The 18507-nt window shown below is 38.9% G+C and overlaps 1 protein-coding gene across 1 annotated transcript in view; it reads right to left on the reverse strand.

Annotated features, from left to right (window-relative positions):
- The window catches only part of LOC125285176 (class I histocompatibility antigen, F10 alpha chain-like), a 101771-nt gene that overhangs the window by 41155 nt on the left and 42109 nt on the right, over positions 1–18507 (reverse strand). The window lies entirely within an intron of this gene.

Consider the following 18507-nt stretch of genomic DNA (forward strand, 5'->3'; position numbering starts at 1 on the left):
TAAAAACTTTCTTGACGAATATTGGTACTTGTATCAACAAGGATTGGGGTTTATACATCACACGAACTTAGTCAGGGCCAATACACTATCAAATAGACCACTGTAAATGTTAGTTTAAACACTCAAACTTTTCAGGTAGCCGACAGGCTAACCTTTAGCATTTCCGACATTGTATGTCATTACATAATGCAGCTAACATTAGCCTACATGCTGCAACACAGGTATGAAATATATTATGTTTTAGTGAGTGTCCAAAGGGGTGAAAGCCACTTTAAATCGGGTGACATTATTGACTGTGTCCGAGAGTCAGTTTGTGGGTTTTGTAAGGGCCAGCATGAGGGACAAGACCTACAAAGTTGTGGTGAGTTAAGCAGGGAGGTTGGTAACGTTAATGCTGCTAGCAGTGCTAGTTAACATTAGCTAGGCTACTGTAGCCTTCATACTGTATGATTCATATCAATCATTAACATAGGAATACTTTGTGCATTTAATGAACATTTTGTGTAATAATTCACGGCAAATTAATAAACTGAATATGGTGGTCCAAGAGCAGACCATGCACCAGTCCATGCATCAGCCCGACTGAGCAGTGATGACAGCATAGGATGAGTCAGGTAACGTTACGAAGCACTGCCGTTAACGTTAACCGCTTTCACACACACACGATATAAAATACACGATGATAAATATAAAATTCAATATCAAAACACTATTATTTACACGATTACTCCTGAAATAACTGCTATTAACTGCACAATCACTATATAAAAATCACTGTTTGGAGGAAAGGGTTCGCGTGCTGTCACCGGTTGGAAAATGGCAAAATAAATCGCGCCGATTTTGCCTATATTATTCAGTGAGGCGCGGTGGTTTATGGGATGAGTAGTTCCTTCGCTTGGAAATGAAAATATGTACACAGTCTTGTACCTTTGACTTTTTTTGGATTTTTCACTCGAAATGATATGTTGTATGCTTATGAGTTATGCCGTAGCTGGTTAGCCTAAGACATGCTGTAAAACTCTTTAGATACGGATTTTTCCAAACGTCAATGGGACAAATGAATGGGAATCTTACATCCGGCACCTAACCGCATTTTGGCTGTGGGCGGGACTGTACAGCTCTATTGACTTCGCGCAAATCGCTTTGTGGGCGGATCTTGATCGCTGTCTCTATTTTACCGGCGGAATATTCACTGTTGCGCCCGACGCAAATCTAAAATGGGGTGGTCTGTAGCAGCTACATTATTCATGGGTGTGGTTTGGACGTAACGTGCAATAAACCAATCAGAGCGTCATCTCACATTCCCTTTAACAACAGGCACGCTTGTTCCATAGCGAATTGCTATTATGATGGCGGATTTGCCAGGCGCAACCAGGAACGGTTCACAGTGCTATAGTGAGTTGTGAACAGTTTACTATTGATTTTTCCTCTTGACAAAATGTAATACAGAAATGTCACTTTCCGATGTTTTGGGATCACTCTCACTGAATCACGAGCTTATGAATGCATGGTGATATTTTTGCAATGTAATCTAACATTACCTTACCATAGACAATGCAGATCTGTCAGATAGGCTTTCCTCTCCCGTGCTGCTGCTGGGGCATTTGGGTTAAATGAATCGGCATGCAGTTCGTCTCATTAAGTCCTCTAATATTTCCTAATTTATGTCATCAACACATCCGTGATTCGTGAAAATGTGTTCGCAACACAGGCGCCCACGCAAGCGCTCCTGCAGGTTATGGTTATGGTTATGGATTTAGCAGACGCCTTTGTCCAAAGCGACACATAAATACAAAACAACATAATAATATTTAAAATTGAACAGGGAACAGATTAAAATGTAGGTCAAATATAGTAAGGAGAATAGTTGTAGTACACAATAATATCAATTCAAGCAATAGCCTAATAAAAGCAATGTAAAAAGGGGAAAGGCAATAGTAAAACAATAATGTCAATTCAATCAATAATATAAAAAACAATGACATGCTAAGACTACATTAAGGAGAATATCAATAATAAACAATAATGTCAAATTAATTAACAGCCCAATTAAAATAAAACAACATTATATAAACCATAACACATAAGCTTTAAACAACTAAGTATATGTTGAATAGGAATGTCTTTAGACCCCCTTAAACGACCCAAAACTACCACAGGAACGAGAGCACTGGGCAGTTCATTCCACCAACATGGAACCACTGAAGAAAAAGAGTCTGGAATTAGACCCAGTTTTCATGACTGGTCGACACAACATATCGCTCACCAGAAGACCGCAGTGGGCGGTTGGGGATGTAAGGCTTGATTATTGAATTAAAATAACTAGGAGCAGATCTAGTTAGTGTCCTATAGGCCAAAGTGAGAGATTTAAATTTAATTATGGCTACTATAGGGAGCCAATGAGAGTAACTAGGAGAGGAGTTACATGTGTCCTCTTTGGCTGATTGAAGACCAGGCGTGCTCCAGCATTCTGAATCAGCTGTAATGATCTTGTTACACAAGCGGGTAAGCCAGCTAATAGTGAATTACAATAGTCCAGCTTAGAGATGACCATGGTCTGAACAAGAAGTTGTGTGGAATCTTGTGTCAGATAAGGTCTGATCTTCCCTAATGTTGTAAAGCATAAACCGACATGATTTTGCAATAGAAGCTATATGCTCAGAGAAGTTAAGTCGGTCATCAATTACAACGCCCAAGTTTTCGTGCCCGATCTAGTTGGGGTCAGTGAAGTTGAGTCAAGCTGGATGTTAATCTGTTGGGGAATAGCTGTTTTAGCTGGAAACACCAAAAACTCTGTTTTTGAGAGATTAAGCTGAAGGTGCCGATCTTTCATCCAGGCTGAAATATCCTTAAGGCATGCAGAAATCCGGTGGGAAACACTAGAGTCATCAGGTGGGAAAGACAGGTAAAGTTGAGTGTCGTCTGCATAACAGTGATAGTCAAATCCATGGGAGCGAATGGTATCACCTAAGGAAGTGGTGTAAATAGAGAAAAGCAAGGGTCCTAATACTGATCCCTGAGGCACACCTGTGGTGAGGTCATGAGACTTAGATACCTGTCCCTGCCAAAACACGTTGAAAGAACGCCCTTTAAGGTAAGATTCAAACCAGTCAAGAGCTTTTCCAGAAATTCCCAGTTCAGATAGTATAGATAGGAGAATGTCATGGTTAACAGTATCAAAGGCTGCAGATAAATCTAGTAGAATTAATACTGATGACAGGTGTAGGCCTAAGCTACAGCTGTACCTTACCAACAGGCAACTAGAAACACTTTCCAAGTTGACCTAACTTTCCAACTCTGCACATTATCCCATTAACTGCATGACAGTGGGCTATTTACAATATTTATTTTATGTAGAGTTTGTAAACACGTTATCATCAACTTAATGCACACAAAACTTTTGTTTGAGCAGGAGAGAGAATAACAATGAATGGACGCAGCAACTACAGAAATTGTAGTGAAGGCTACTTGCTGCTTTCTTTTAATGTCTATGGTTGCTGGTTAACAGCACATAATAAGCTTATTTAAGCGAATTCACAAACTCAAGACTTCAAGGCCATCATGGATATAAAACGTTTTTTTTTTGAAAACAACGAAAGGATGGAGGGAACATAGCAGTTTTGGATTTCAGATGGGCTACAACAAGGTAGGCAAATTTGTGGTGCTTGTAGCGCAGCTGGAGTAATGCTTATAGGCTGATGTTAAAGCGCACACGATGTTTAAAGCCAACGGTAAATTGGAACAAAACTAAAGGTAACTTTAGCCTTTATAGGGCTGTATAAAGTTGTCCAAATTAATAGGTCGTAATTAGGCGTTGTTGTTATAAAGATATTGCATGTAGATGTATATAGGCTACTAAATTTTTAGTTGACCAATGCACGAACAAAGCCGAAAAACAGGGTGTCTGTAGATGGGTGTGCATAGCATTCATTTCTGCAGGCCTGTGGCCATGCATGCGCCCTTAAAATAGCATCTGAATTCGCGCCACTGACTTTAGTCCAGGAGGTTCCTGGGGGGTATTCCAGAAAGCAGGTTTACTGGCTTAACTGGGTATGTTAACCCAGAGTTAGCGGTAAACCTGGGATTTCAGTTCCAGAAAGCTCAAAAATGACCAGGCTATGTAAGTAACTATGGTAACATAGGCTCTGAACTTAACTCGGTATGTAAACCAAAGATTCTAGAGGTTAAGTTTTATCTCAGTGTTGACAATGAATAGCTCATTACACTTGTTAGGTACTGTTAAACGTAGGCCTACCTGGTATCATTACAAACATTATTCTGTGTCCTAAAACTGGCATATTTTATGGCATTGTGTCATGTAAGTTCGTTGCAAAATCTAGAGAAATGTGTGAGGTAGTCAGCGGGGGACAATTGAGACACACATTGGATTGTGCTATTACTTGAACATTCCACACTATCCACAGCTGTGGTAGGCCTATCTGAGGGGTATTCCAGAAAGGAGGCTTAACAAACACTGAGATAAAACTTTACCCTCTGGGTTTTCAGAACCAGTGGCGACTAAACCCGAGCTGTCGGTTCCAAAACACCGGTTACCAGTTAGTTCAATCAACCCTGTGTTAGATAACCTAGAGTTGTGCGTTCCCGGCCGAACTTATAAAGGCATCATCTATTGAGAGTCGAAACCATGAGTGAAACCGGCGAAAGGAAGAGCACCGTATTTTTCAGAGGCGGAGTAGTCGAGGCTTACGAGGAGGAGAGAACTGTAATAACAAAAAAAGAGCAATATTTAAGCGCCTGTGTCCGAGACCTTGCTTGGCAGAGAATAGCCTAACTGACCGTGTAAATGCGTATGTTTAAGACTGGACATCACGTATTGTATTGACTGCTTTCAATGATGCTTTCTTAAACTAGCCTACCTTGTCACAGATTGAGTGGGCCATAGAATTCTTTGAGAATCCCAAATGTAATTCTCTATTTTAACGCGGGTTGTGCAGCTGTGGGCAAAGTTAGATAGATAGATAGATAGATAGATAGATAGATACTTTATTGATCCCCAGGGGAAATTCAAGTTAAACTTTTGCGCTCCATCATCGGAAGGGTGAATGTCGGAAGGCATGGGTAGCCTATTGGACACATTTCGGTGCACATTTGGAAAATTTAATAAGTGATGCTGACCTGCCAGTTGGTGAAACTACACTTTAATGATCCTCGTGGGTTTGTGTCCAGGAAAACAAATGAAGTTAGCAAGAGGAACTGCTTTTTAAGGCAAACTTTACGCACCAACCGACAGCTTGCCGATATGTTTCGTCACCAACACTACAAAAACTCCCAGTCGGAGAGTGTGTAGCCTATTAAAAAAATATTTTATCCCAAATGCCATCAGCATTATTAACCAAACTTAGTGACAACATGCATACTGAGCTGTACAGCTATATTTAAACTTATTTATTAATTTTCTATAGGCTATGTTTCCCCTTTTTTGTACTGTAGGCCTACTTGTTTTAATTATATCTTCAATGTGTCTGAGATGTTGTTTGTCCATCTGTCTGGTGAGCCAAACACAAATATCCACTATGGTGTAGCCTAGGCTAGCTAGCCTACATTTTTCACAGCACTTACTTGACAGTCTAACAGTAAAGTAATTTGTAATCTTTGAAAGATGAAGGGACATGAAGCAAGATAATAGTAAATAGTAATTCAGGAACATGTAGACTGACTATAATCGATTTCAGGATCAGGAATAAGACACAGAAGAATTATCATGGAAAATAAAAACATCGATTAGGCTCGTGGTATCATGTATGAATGTAAAATGTAGATACATAGTAGTATTTTGAAAATCGGATTTCAAAGAACAGGTAATAGGATACAGAGGAATTACAATGAAAACAAATACATTGCATTAGGCCCGCTTTAAAATGTAGACACGCTTATCTAGTAGTATTTTGAAAATCAGATTTCAAAACAAAGGAATAAGGTACAGAAGAATTATCATGAAAACAAAAACATCGCATTACAAAAAAGAATTATCATGGCTCAAGATTAGGGCTTGTGTATCACATATGTATGTAAAATGTAGACATGTTATCTAAAGTAGTACTATTTCAAAATAAAATAAGATACAGAATAATCATCACAGATATTTATCAATTATCAATATCATTGCATCGCATTGGCCTTGTGTACATGTGAGAATGAATAAACTGACAGATTATGTCCAGAAGAATTTAAAGTAAGAGATGAGTATAAATGATAATCAGTGAGGGAATCAAGTAACATTCATGAGAAATCAAGTAACATTCACTTTACTTATTAGTGATTGTTCTTAGGCTTCTTCTGGGCCTTTTTCTGTGAGAGAGAGAGAGAGAGAGAGAGAGAGAGAGAGAGTTACAAAAACTGATAGGGTACACTAGATTCATGTAGAGGAAAAATTGTGCCAAAGTGAATGAATCGATGTGAATTTGTAACGCTAACACACTTTCACAATGAAATTAACTGACATTTATTACTTACTGTAACTGCATTTATATTTGATTTAATCAGTTGTATGAAGTAGAAGTATAGTGTTATGTGGTTATTACAGCAGTACTATGCATGATTGCTCTTCAGAGGGTGTAATCCTGCATAGTAGTGCTTATAACTACATAGTAGACTACTACACAACCCCCAATACATACCACACATAAAACAAACTCTGGTCTGAAAGTGTGACATGAACTTACCTCTGGAAGAATTCAAGGGTGCACGCTGCCTCCCTCCTGATATTGCAGATTCAGAATATAGAAGGTGGAGAAACATGTCGCAATCCCTGTTAGAAATGTGATGCAGGTTGGACCCTTCACAAAAAGATTAAGGATTCAATGCTGACCATCCACTTTTGATGATTACCTTGTCGCTCACCTGAAAAAGAATTTATCATATTCAATTTAAGATATAGATCCACATGTCAACTATGATTAGATTCCTTTTAGGATTTTGTCCAAACAAAATTCAATACAGAAAAAAAAAAAAAAAAACATTTAGTGTTCAAAGGTTGATTTAAATATGTATATGTTGATCATTATTACTCTAGTGAATGAAAACAAGCATACCTAGTAATATCAGGCTTAGGCGTCACAGGTAGGCTTTGAAGACTCAACATCAGCTACAGTCGCGACATCCCTTAGCAAAAGAAAAGAAAGGCACTGAACAACTCTTCATGATGTGTGTGTGTGGAGTGAGAAAGTGAATGTAATCTCTGTGAGTGTGTTGTGTGTGTGTGTATGTGTGTAAGGAGTGAGTGAATGTGAGTTGTCTGCAAGGTGAGTATGAAAGGTGTGTGTGTGTGTGTGTATATGTGTCTGCCGTTGAATGATTAAAAGTGATGAGGCGGGTGTGATAAGATGTTTGTGTGAGGAATGTGTGTATGTGTGTGCAAAGTGAGGGTGCTTGCTTTTGAAATTGTCTGTCTTATCAAAACCACATTGTTTATGGTTTCTATATATGTGTGTCTAAAGACCTAGATAGATAGATAGATAGATAGATAGATAGATAGATACTTTATTGATCCCCAGGGGAAATTCAAGACCTGCATGTCTCTTTTATTTGGCAATCTGGAACACAGCATGGAAGGTCTATATTGGGTATATTGTCATGAATTTAGGTATGGCTCACATAAATAGACGCAGTGGACTGATGCCCACATATGACATGTAAACATCTTCCTGTTGCATGCCGCTAGCTCAAATGAACTCAGGAGGAATACCATACACGGTTCATGCAACCACCTCTGCTATGGAAAGCTAGCTAGGCTACTAACTAGCATTAGCTTTCTAAACTGTCAACTGAAGGACTTAACAAAGTAATTACCAGCACGGGCGAAATTAATGCATACAAGTAAACACTGAAAGCAGTAGTCACACTACACTGATCCGTTTGTGCCATATTGTTTATTTGGCCACTGGTTTATTAAACTGATGATGCTAAGCAGACTTAGCTAGCAAACAGTGTTATAGCAGGTAAATCACGCGAAGTTAAACTTTAAAAACTAATGATACCCTACTCATACCAATACTTTTAGATGGCTTCAGATTGCAATGGAGAAACGTAAAATTTGATCAACAAGTGATAACGATAACGCATGGCTTAAGGGCTTAAAGCATGGTTTTGGCTAGCTGAATAGCACTGCTACTAACTTCGCTTCAGCAGGGTAACATTCAGAGATGTTGTATTATACAACTTGTATAAACATGACCAGTGTGTTTTCAAACGTTGTATTTCTGGTCAAAGATGACAGATAAACTCACCTTATTGTGTTGATGGGTTTGGGTATGATTCAACGTATCGTCTTCTCTCAGCAGACAGCTTCCCATCACCAGATCGAAGGTAACGCGTTAATAGATAACAGGAAGCACGTGTGTTCCAGAATAAACATTACGGGCATTGGCAAACAACAGTGTTGGAGCCTGATTTTACACATTTGTCTTACTAATGACTGGAAAGTCCTGTTTATTGAAGGAAACAGGTGAATAATGTTGGAATCTGGGTGTAAATTTACAGAAACTTTTTACAGTGTACATTAAAGATTTATTTTATTCTATTCTAATCCACCATGCGTAATGTAGGGATGGAGAATGCTTTTAAAAGTAGCCTATATGTAGGATTCAGCTGAAAAACTCGTTTGGAAAAGAATGGATAGGCTATCATGTGATGTCGTGGTCTTATCGCCCTCTCACGGTGAATTGCACGGATGATACATGAGTTTGTGCTTCTTTGTCAATCGGACCTTCGTCAAAATTAAACACCATTGTGTGACAAGTGTAAAACTTGCGGTAAAAAATATGACCGCCGCTCAGTCCTGTACATCCGTTCCGCGAAAATAAATAACACTTCAATTTGTCTCCATATTTTACTCCATCCCCCACTCTTGAAACTTTTGTGTATGCTTGTTTGGCATGCCTGAGTGTGTGTGTGTGCAGCTGCAGAGAAAGTAGCCTACTGGTGCTGAAAAGGTGAATAGATTGTAGAATAGCCAAAGAAGATGTAGCATTGTTATAAAACCTTTAAAATCTCTAAACAATCACAAGTAGGGCAGTTCATCCATTGCAACTGGATTGATGAAAGGTCACTTACACCTGTAGGCTACATTGTATTTGGGAAAAGCAAAAGGTATCAGCATAATGTTATTTATTTATTTATAAACAAAAACATCTCTGTCAGTTCCATGCCGTTTTCAACAGCTATCAAAAACAAAGGTCATTTTTGGATGGATGGATTTTTTGTGAATGTTTCTTCTTCTACATAAGATTTTAGTCATCTTTAGTTCATGTAATACTTTATTGTCAATGCACAAATTAAGTAACAGTAGTCTGAAACGTTATTGTTAATGCACAAATTAAGTAACAGTAGTCTGAAACGAAATGCTGTTTTACATCTAACGAGTGGTGCAAATAACAGACATGTCCAAATGGGCAAGCGCGCCGGAAGCACCAGTGCAGGGGGTGCGAACGCACCCCCACTTTTCGGGGGTAAAAAAGGGCAGTTGTTGACCACAACACCGACACGGCATCGCGCAGTGGTTCCCAAATGGGGGTACGTGAGATTTTAACCCTTCGAAGCTGATTGACGCAAAGTGTGTCAAAAAACACACCCTTTCTTCTCTGTTACATTGCTCCGCAACTGTTCATAGCAGCGAGAAGCCTTTATTGCGTGACAGCAGAAGTGGGGCTTTCCAACGAGATCACACACTTGTCTGTATGTTAAATTATGAACATTAAAAAAAATCATGAAATGAAATCAAATTGCATCATATTTACAGTCTCTGCGTTCACCTGCGCACCCATTACTCTCGTTTGAATTACTCGCAAACCCGTGAATGCATAGATTTGTTCGACAAAGAAACACCTTTTTTCCCTTTACTTTGTTAATGGCAATGCAGTAAAAAGTTGTAGAGAATCATGAGTGCAGACAGGCACACACAGGCTTACACGTAAACTCAAGTCAGGTCAGATCAGTTAAGTGTTACAGATATGGAGCTTAGAAAGGTCATTTTAATCACTAATTAATGTATAACATGATTACAGTCAAACACAAAGGGAACAGGCACAGTTGGGTAACTAATTCTAGTGTCGTTTTCCTATGGGGATAAACAGTGACAGGTTACCGGGGGACCTTTTACGATAACCTTCAAAATGTAGCAAGTAGGTTACGTGCAGATCTTTTCATCACAGTCATTGACAAGGCTTGGCTGCGTGCACAGGACAGAAAATGGAGATTGTGATCATTATTATTGTAGGCTATAGACTACCTCCTTTATTCCTTGAATGGAAATTCAGGTTATGCTGGTGTGTCTGTGTCTGTCAATATCAGGCGCAGTTTTTTAAGCAGATTATTCATTTAGAACTTGTAGCCTAGACTAAATCACTCTGTGCGTAAAAAAACGCTACTTGCAGTCCAATCAGCTTGAATAAAACCACCGGAAATCACTACACAGCACCTAACATAATGACAATTTTTGTTAGACTTTTTTGCTAGATCTTATATCGTTAATATCCCACGTGAAAACATCGTGAATAGTTGGCCTCTGGAATTTTCAAAATTGTCTCAGGAAACCTAGGCGAAACAAGAGTTTTTTTTTTGCACCCCCACTTTTCAAACTGCAAATGGGCCTTGATGAAATGCGCCGCTTAGACTGTTCATGTCCACATTTTAACGGCCAAAGTTGAAGAGCTGTTGTCCGTTATTGTTCGTTGCAAATATAGGCTGATTCATGTTCCCTTGAATTGTGTAAAGTGAGGTCCATGGCTAGTCTGGCTTTCACCAGACCAAGCTCAATCTTTTAAGAAATCAAAAAATAAATAGCGGGCAGATCAGGCTGGGTTCACCCAGCCTAGTCCATAGGCACCCGATATTGTTTAATTTTCCGATTGACATATCCACGCTCTGGCTATTCTACATGCAAAAATGCATCAGGGAGTTATGACAAAACTGTAACTAACAAACTAGATCCTAATAGAAAGCTGTTAGCTTCCCTAAGCTACAAGGTAAAACTATAAGGGTAGGCCTATTTACAACATAAATTGTCAATAGGCTATGCTGGCGACACAAATAAAATCTCCTTTGGAAACCAATGGCTTACGCCTTACAGTATCAAGCGGACTGCCATACCGTGGCGAAAAGTTGTAATAAAATTCACGCAGCTCCATGAGTCAAGGAAAGCGCAAATTTTCCAAGGAATTACCAGTGCATGAAAATGCTAAAGTTGTGATGTAAAATATCATGTATAGTTAAAACAGATAATACAAAGATGGTTACTACGGTGATGCTAGGATAGACATGGTGATAGTTTAAAAGTAGACTGTTTAAAAGCTGAATGTAGATAGTTTACAAGTTGTTGATAGACAGTAGATAGTTTAAAGTTGTTGATAGACAGCTAGTTTAATGATAGTTTAATGATAGTTTAAAAGTAGACCGTTTAAAAGTTGAAGGTAAATAGTTTAAAAGTTGTTGACCGACTGGAAGTTTAATGAATGTTGATATTCAAATAGTTTAATGGCTGTGTATAGGTAGATATTTGATAACTGAAAGTTGGAATGGCTCTAATGTTTGCTAGTAGTTATGCTAAGTTTTTTAACTATGCTAACCATGCTACTTAGCTAATGTTTTATAGCAGTGCTAGCAATGCTAACCTGCTCACCATGCTACTTAGCTAATGTTTTCTAGCAGTTTAATGAATGTTGATATTCAAATAGTTTAATGGCTGTGTATAGGTAGATATTTGACGATAACTGAAAGTTGGAATGGCTCTAATGTTTGCTAGCAGTTATGCTAAGATTTTTAATTCTGTTAACCATGCTACTTAGCTAATGTTTTATAGCAGTGTTAGCAATGCTAACATGCTAAGCATGCTACTTAGCTAACTTAGCTAACATTTTCTAACAGTTTTGTTAAATATGCTAACTATGTTAGCAATGCTAACTATACTAACCACGTTACTTAGCTAACTTAACTAACATTTTCTAGCAGTTTTGCTAAACATGTTTTCTAGCAGTTTTGCTAAACATGACTTTAACCCATTTTTTTTAGTTATGCCAGGTTTAAAAAAAAAAACATCATTCGAACTTTTAACATCAAATTATTTTTTCTTAAAAGGCCATGGCTGACATGAAAGTGGTCAGAGATAAAGTCCTACTGTAAATGTGAAAATCATTGACATAGTTATGAACAAAAGTTTATAAGGGGTAATTTACACATCTAGTTTAATGATAGTTTATGACCGTCACTGAATGAAAAAGTTCAGTAGTTTAATGGGCACATTGTTTCAGTAAATACTGATGTTGAACATATATTTGAAGCAGTTTTGCATCCCTTAATAAGAAGTCTTTTTTGTCATTTCAACCCACATAACACCTGAACAGGAAAACAGTCACATGTAAACCAACAATAGTAAACTATTACTATTACCACAATGATTTTTCTACTAACAAATGAAAGTAGCCTGGTCAAATCAGTTCCTATCAATTTGCTTGGTGACTTTGTAGTTCTTCAAATACCAATCAATATTTTTACTCAACCCCTGCTGTCTTTACCTAGGTCCTTACGTCCATTACGGACACTATCAATAAAACCTTTACCACTGATAAACATCTTCAGCTTCGCTTGGGAAGAAAGGGAATTACATTTCATGCGACATAATCCTTATTAGACGTGGTATGCTTAGCGCCCATTGAAAACTTTTAACTTTCAACAAAAAGACGCAAATGCAAGGCGTCGCCATCCATTCGACTACTTATCGCCAATACTGGAAATGCAGCCATGATGATGATGATGATGAATATTTATTTTGGCTTTATTTTAAATGGCCCCAATAAACAAAATTTTTCTGTAAAATCATGGGGATACATACCACCAAATTTCAAATGCCAGATTTTATCCGGTATTTGACCAAAAATTCAGGAATAGATGTATAAAAAAAAAAAAAAAAAAAAAAAAAAAAAAAATTTGGATTAATTTTTTTAAATCAACATTTGAACATGCATTTCAGGAATGCCTAATCATTTTTTGAACTGTCAAAACTTTACCGTTTACTCTGTGTTTACATACCCAGTTCAGTTCAGAGCCTATGTTACCAAATACATAGCCTGATCATTTTGAGCTTTCTGGAACTGTTTTCACAGGCTTCCTGAAAACTTTGAAAAAAACAGGTTGAGTTAAGCCAGTAAACCTGCTTGTCTGGAAACTAGAGGTCAAGAGGATTACAAATGAGGCTTTTTACACTCTTCAACAGCGTCTATCGCCTGTTTTTGTCAGTGGCGTTGTTTGTTTAATTTTGCGACTTTGGCTTCATTGAAAATGAGGGCTTCCCTCAATGACCCTCCGAGAATAAATAAAGGTTGAATGAATGAATGAATGAATGAATGCCCAAAATAAAGACCTGTGGTTTGCGCAGCCTACAGTAAATAACAGACCCGCCAGAATGTGCGTTATGATGCTTTTTTACGAGCAAGAGGTGTTGTCACCTGTCACTCATCCCTTACGATGATGAGTGACAGGTCTCAGAATGTGTGCGCTACACAAGGACGAAAGATGATGAATAACTGGGGCCGTAGGCTATTCACAAAGGCTTTTATCTTACTACTAGGAGTAGGCTACTCCTAAATCGCACTTAAAGATTTTAGCTTGGAGTTTTCTCTTAAAAGTTATTCACAAAGCCTTAAAGACAAATCCTAAACTAGGAGTGAGTCTTCGTGGCAATGGATGACGTCATTACTCATGCACAAGCTTGACTGAAGTGACCACCTTGATTGGCTGACGATTGTAACGCGGGAATTCCAAACACCTCTCTTCCGATGATGGTGACAGGTGACAGGTCCGGAGAATGCGTGCGCTACACAAGTAGTGCGAAGGACGGAAGATGATTAATAACTGAATAAAAGGCCTAGCCTAAATGAATAAAGAGTAGCCTACCTTTGCAACATTATGAAATTAATCTGTCACCATATGCCTAGGCTACGTTTGCAAAGAGAACATTTTAATTTGATTCACAATGAAAGCGTTACATTTCATTTACATGTTAATAATGAGTAGTTTTGGTTGTTGTTGGTGGCGTTATTGCATCCTTTTTATGAATGCAAAATTGTTCCCTACAAGAATTGAAAGCTCCTGTTTGCATAGGCTACATTTCAAAACATCGCATAGCGTAAAATGCCACAAAAAGCTGTTTATGAATAGGTCTTAGTGAGTTAGGAGTCCTCTCGACTTAAGCTGTCCCAGACTTAGGTGCTACTTTTTAGATCTAAAATGCTTCGTGAATTACTTTTTTGTGAAAAAATTAGGGAGTCCTAAAGTTAGGAGTGACGCCCATTATTTTTAGGAGTTGCTCCTAAATTAAGCCAGTTAGGTTTGACTTTTAGCCTTAAAATTCTTTGTGAATCTGGCCCCTGAATAAAAAGGCCTAGCCTAAATGAATCAAGGCAAAACAAATAGCCTAGTAGCCTAACGAAACATACGGATTGATGTAGTATCTTTGTAACATTATTAAATTATTCTGTTACTATGCCTACGTTTGCAAAAGAGAACATTTTAATTTGATTCACATTAATGTACATTTAATTTACATGTTGACAATGACTAGCCTAGTTTTGGGTTGTTTGCGGCGTTATTGCATGTTAGTTATGCCTACAATGGAAAATTGCTTCCTCATGATTGGAAGCTCCTGTAGCTGCATAGGATTTCAAAACACGGCAAAATGCCTGTGTGTGTGTGTGTGTGTGTGTGTGAGTGTGTGGGGAGTAGGTAGGTAAGGGGAGGTTTGTGAATAGGTCTGTGAGTAAGGAGTCCTCTTGACTTCTTTTAAGCTGTCAGAGGTGGGAAGGTGGGATTTGTTGGGGGCAGGGCGGATTAACTGGGCACAAATGTCTGATGGCCCCCCTTCCCCAGCCAGCGTGAATTGGGTGGTTAGTTAATAGGCCTATCATTGAAGATTTTTCCTGCCATTTAAGGCACGAGCAGCATCTGTGAGGCCAAGCCTCACCAAGTAGCTTCGTTTGTTTACAACTAACATTCCATTTAATTAAACTAGAAACTTTGAATTTTTATAGGCTATGCCAAAATAGTTTTCAACATTTTGAATATTAGTGTAGGGTGAATTGAAATGTTCTTAAAGTAGCCTTATGGCTGAAAGCTGCTTGGGATCTCTGCTGCTTGGGATCTCCCCCCCCGTCAAGCAATATAACCATACAAACACGCTTCCTGCACTCATTGTTTCAAAAGGAGTAATTTTGGCTTTGTCAGAACTGAAGAGCTGTGGACGGCACGGCACGGTATGCCCAATGAAAATAAATTAACATGCAAGCTCACGGGATGGATGGATGGATTTAAGAACGTTATCACAGTGTGTGGCTGTGGCGCGGGCGGAAGACAGCGACAATTGGCAGGGGAGGGTCATGTCTTTTTTAACAATTCTGTCAGAGGGTCATTGAACAATTTCTAGCAGGCAAGAGAGGGTCATGCAACTTGCAACTGAAGCACTCAAAATTCCTCCGGTGGCCCCTTCAATAAATAACGAACAGTCCCTAGATTGCTGCTGGGCTATATGTCTTGGTTCATGTCTGTTAACAACTCATTGCCGTCAAGCGCATAGCCTATCTGGCGGGGGGTTGCATCCATTACAAACAAACATGCAATGTGAACGTCTGGGATTGGGGAGGGCACTAAATGCTCTACTGAATAAGCACAAAGTCAAACCTTTAAATGAAAAACACTCTTTAATAATAAAAAAATAAATAAACCGCTAATGAAGTAAACTTGCACCATCAAAAACCGATTTTATCGCCTGTAGGCTAACTCATCGTGATAACAGGGCCGTAACAGGAAGGCATTTGGCTGAGCAACGGAGGTTAATATGCTCTATATTTTGTCCAAATTATGTCTGTCTATCATCGTTGCACTCGGGAGAAAACCAGAATGTTTAATTTGTCCTGCGTTTCTTCTCTGACTGCAAACGGGATTCACTCTCGCAGTTAACCAAATATTTCTTTTTTTAGGGCAGGGCAGGCATATTTCTCGCTATTAAATTATTTCTAAACCAGTCTGCTAAAGTCTGTAGTGAAGTCTGTGTAGGGTTTTCCAGGCTCCATTTCTTTTTACGAGACACCCTGCTCACTTGAGCCATCTACCTGTTGTTTGGGTTGTTGCAGCGTCTCACTGAAAAAATACAAATTAAAGTCGCGATGCAGCGTGATCCCGCCGCAGGACCCTTGAAAGTGAAGCTGGCCAAGTCGAAGCACTGCCCACTGTATGCGCTGACTGAAAAATAGGAAAGACTAAAGCGCGAATTTACAAAGTCAATTGCGCTGGTGTGCAAAATAGAGCCCTAAGGATATTAAGTGAGTCCAGTAAGGTGGAGGATAACTGCTATGAAGACTGTGAGCGGTGTGGGGGCTATGATGCAACCTTGTTTGAAGGGTTCTCAATGCCATTACAGAAGACAGCTGACATGTCATGTAGGAGCCTTAGTATCCTCATATACTCCTCTGGACATCCCTATGTTGACAGGATTGTCCAGAGGGACTGACGACTGACGGAGTCAAACGCTAACATCCATAAAAGCCATGTGTAGTTGTTGTTTTTGTTATTTGCATTTTTCTTATAGCTGCCTGGCTGTGAAGATCATCCAGTTGTACCACAAACAGGACAGAAACCACACTAAGATTCAAAGAGCACCTTTTCTAATAGAGGTAAGGGTCTCTTGAAAAGAATGCGGGCAGTGATCGTCTGGAGAGGATTTATACTGTCTCATCTGAAGGATGGCAGCACACTGTCGCTGTTGATGCACTGGATTGTTGGGATCCATTTTTGGCCGTTGGGAAGAGTCTCACCTAGTCACCCACCAACACCACTTCCAAGAGCAACATTTTCAGAGGAGGTCTTCCATTCAAGTGCTAACCAGGCCCATTCCTCCTTAGCTTTAGCAATTCAGCAGAGACAAGGTATATCTATTGGTCTGGCTGCTGGCTATGGGCAGGAGGTAGATACCCCTGTAATTCCCCAAATCTGCCTCGCCATGCACTCTTATTTGGTGGTTTCTTGTTAATGTAGTTTATGCTACACAATATAGTACCAGAAACCTGTAGCCTAATCTTTAAACCCATTAGGCCTACATTCATTTTTGCCAACAATTTCAAAAGTCTAATTACTGTACATGACATGAATGAGGATTGTATTGTTTGGTATAGGCCTATTATTACTATTGTATTATTTTACAGATTATATTAACTTTCATTTCCATTCACACTGTGCAGTACTTTCCAAAAAACAAACCATGGATATATAGAGATATGCCGTCGTAAATGACAAAAAGAGAGACTAAGATCTTTCAACATCTGCAACAAGATGCTACAGATGTTCTACCAGTCTGTCATATCTAGTGCCATTTTTTTAAGCAGTGGTGTGCTGGGGATGTGGCATGAAAGCCAGGGATGCTAACAGACTGAACAGGCTTGTTAAGAAAGCCAGCTCTATCGGATGTAGAATTCAGCAGAACTCATTGGATGTGGTGGCAGAGAGGAGGATGCTTCACAAGCTGATGTGCATTCTCATCCCCTAAATGATAGACTTGTTGAGCTGAACAGTACCTTCAGTGGCAGGCTAATCTCCCCCAAATGTTCCTCTGAGAGACATGGGTCATTCCTTCCAATGGCAATCAAACTTTACAACTCTTCACCTCTTTGCCACAGTAATGGCTGATGACTGATGTGATGTGACTTTATTATTATTTTTATATTTATATTATATTTTTTTTTCTTAAACTTATTTTACTTTTATGTTTGTTTACATGCACAGGATGGTGCTGTTGTGACTGCAAATTTCCTTTGGGATTTATAAAGTATTTCTTATTCTTATACTGATTCTGCTCTATTTGCCCTCCTGGTCACTGCGTCTTCTTATGAATGTTTGTGTCGGCCTTTTCTCAACACAATGAGAATACAATCAAGCTTCTCTTTGTGCCTCCTCTCTGGTGGAGTGATTTATTTTGTAGGCCAATTGTCTGCTCCAGCCCAAAACATTCCTGTACAGAAAGCATATCACACACTGTGGCATGGTGTCGGAGGCATTCTGAAAGTGGGTGGGAAATTTCGGCGGAGGGTACTCCCCCTAAAATAATTTTTTGGACTAGATGCAATTTCTTGAATTCTGGTACATTTTAACAGGTTATTTAGATACAGTAGTTCTATATAACAAGATAAAGCTATTAATTCAATTCAATGACTAATTTGGAACCAGCTTTAATAACCTCATGGTAGGCCTATAGTTAACCATGCAGTTGCAATGTCTGTTAAATTAAGTTATTTAAAGGTGCCCTGCCACACAAAACCGTTTTTACTTGTATTTTTTTGAACATGTTAGGTCCATATGTGTTTGTGCTATGTCGTGAATGTGAAAATAAACAGCTACCTCCTCTGTCAGCTCTAGCCACTGAAAAGAAATAAGCAGAGAAATTTGGCCAATTGCAAAAGCTCTTCAGATTGACGTGGAATTGATGAGCTCATTACTATTCATGAGCTTGCC

Source organism: Alosa alosa, chromosome 20 (assembly GCF_017589495.1).
Source record: "Alosa alosa isolate M-15738 ecotype Scorff River chromosome 20, AALO_Geno_1.1, whole genome shotgun sequence".
Lineage (NCBI taxonomy): Eukaryota > Metazoa > Chordata > Actinopteri > Clupeiformes > Clupeidae > Alosa > Alosa alosa.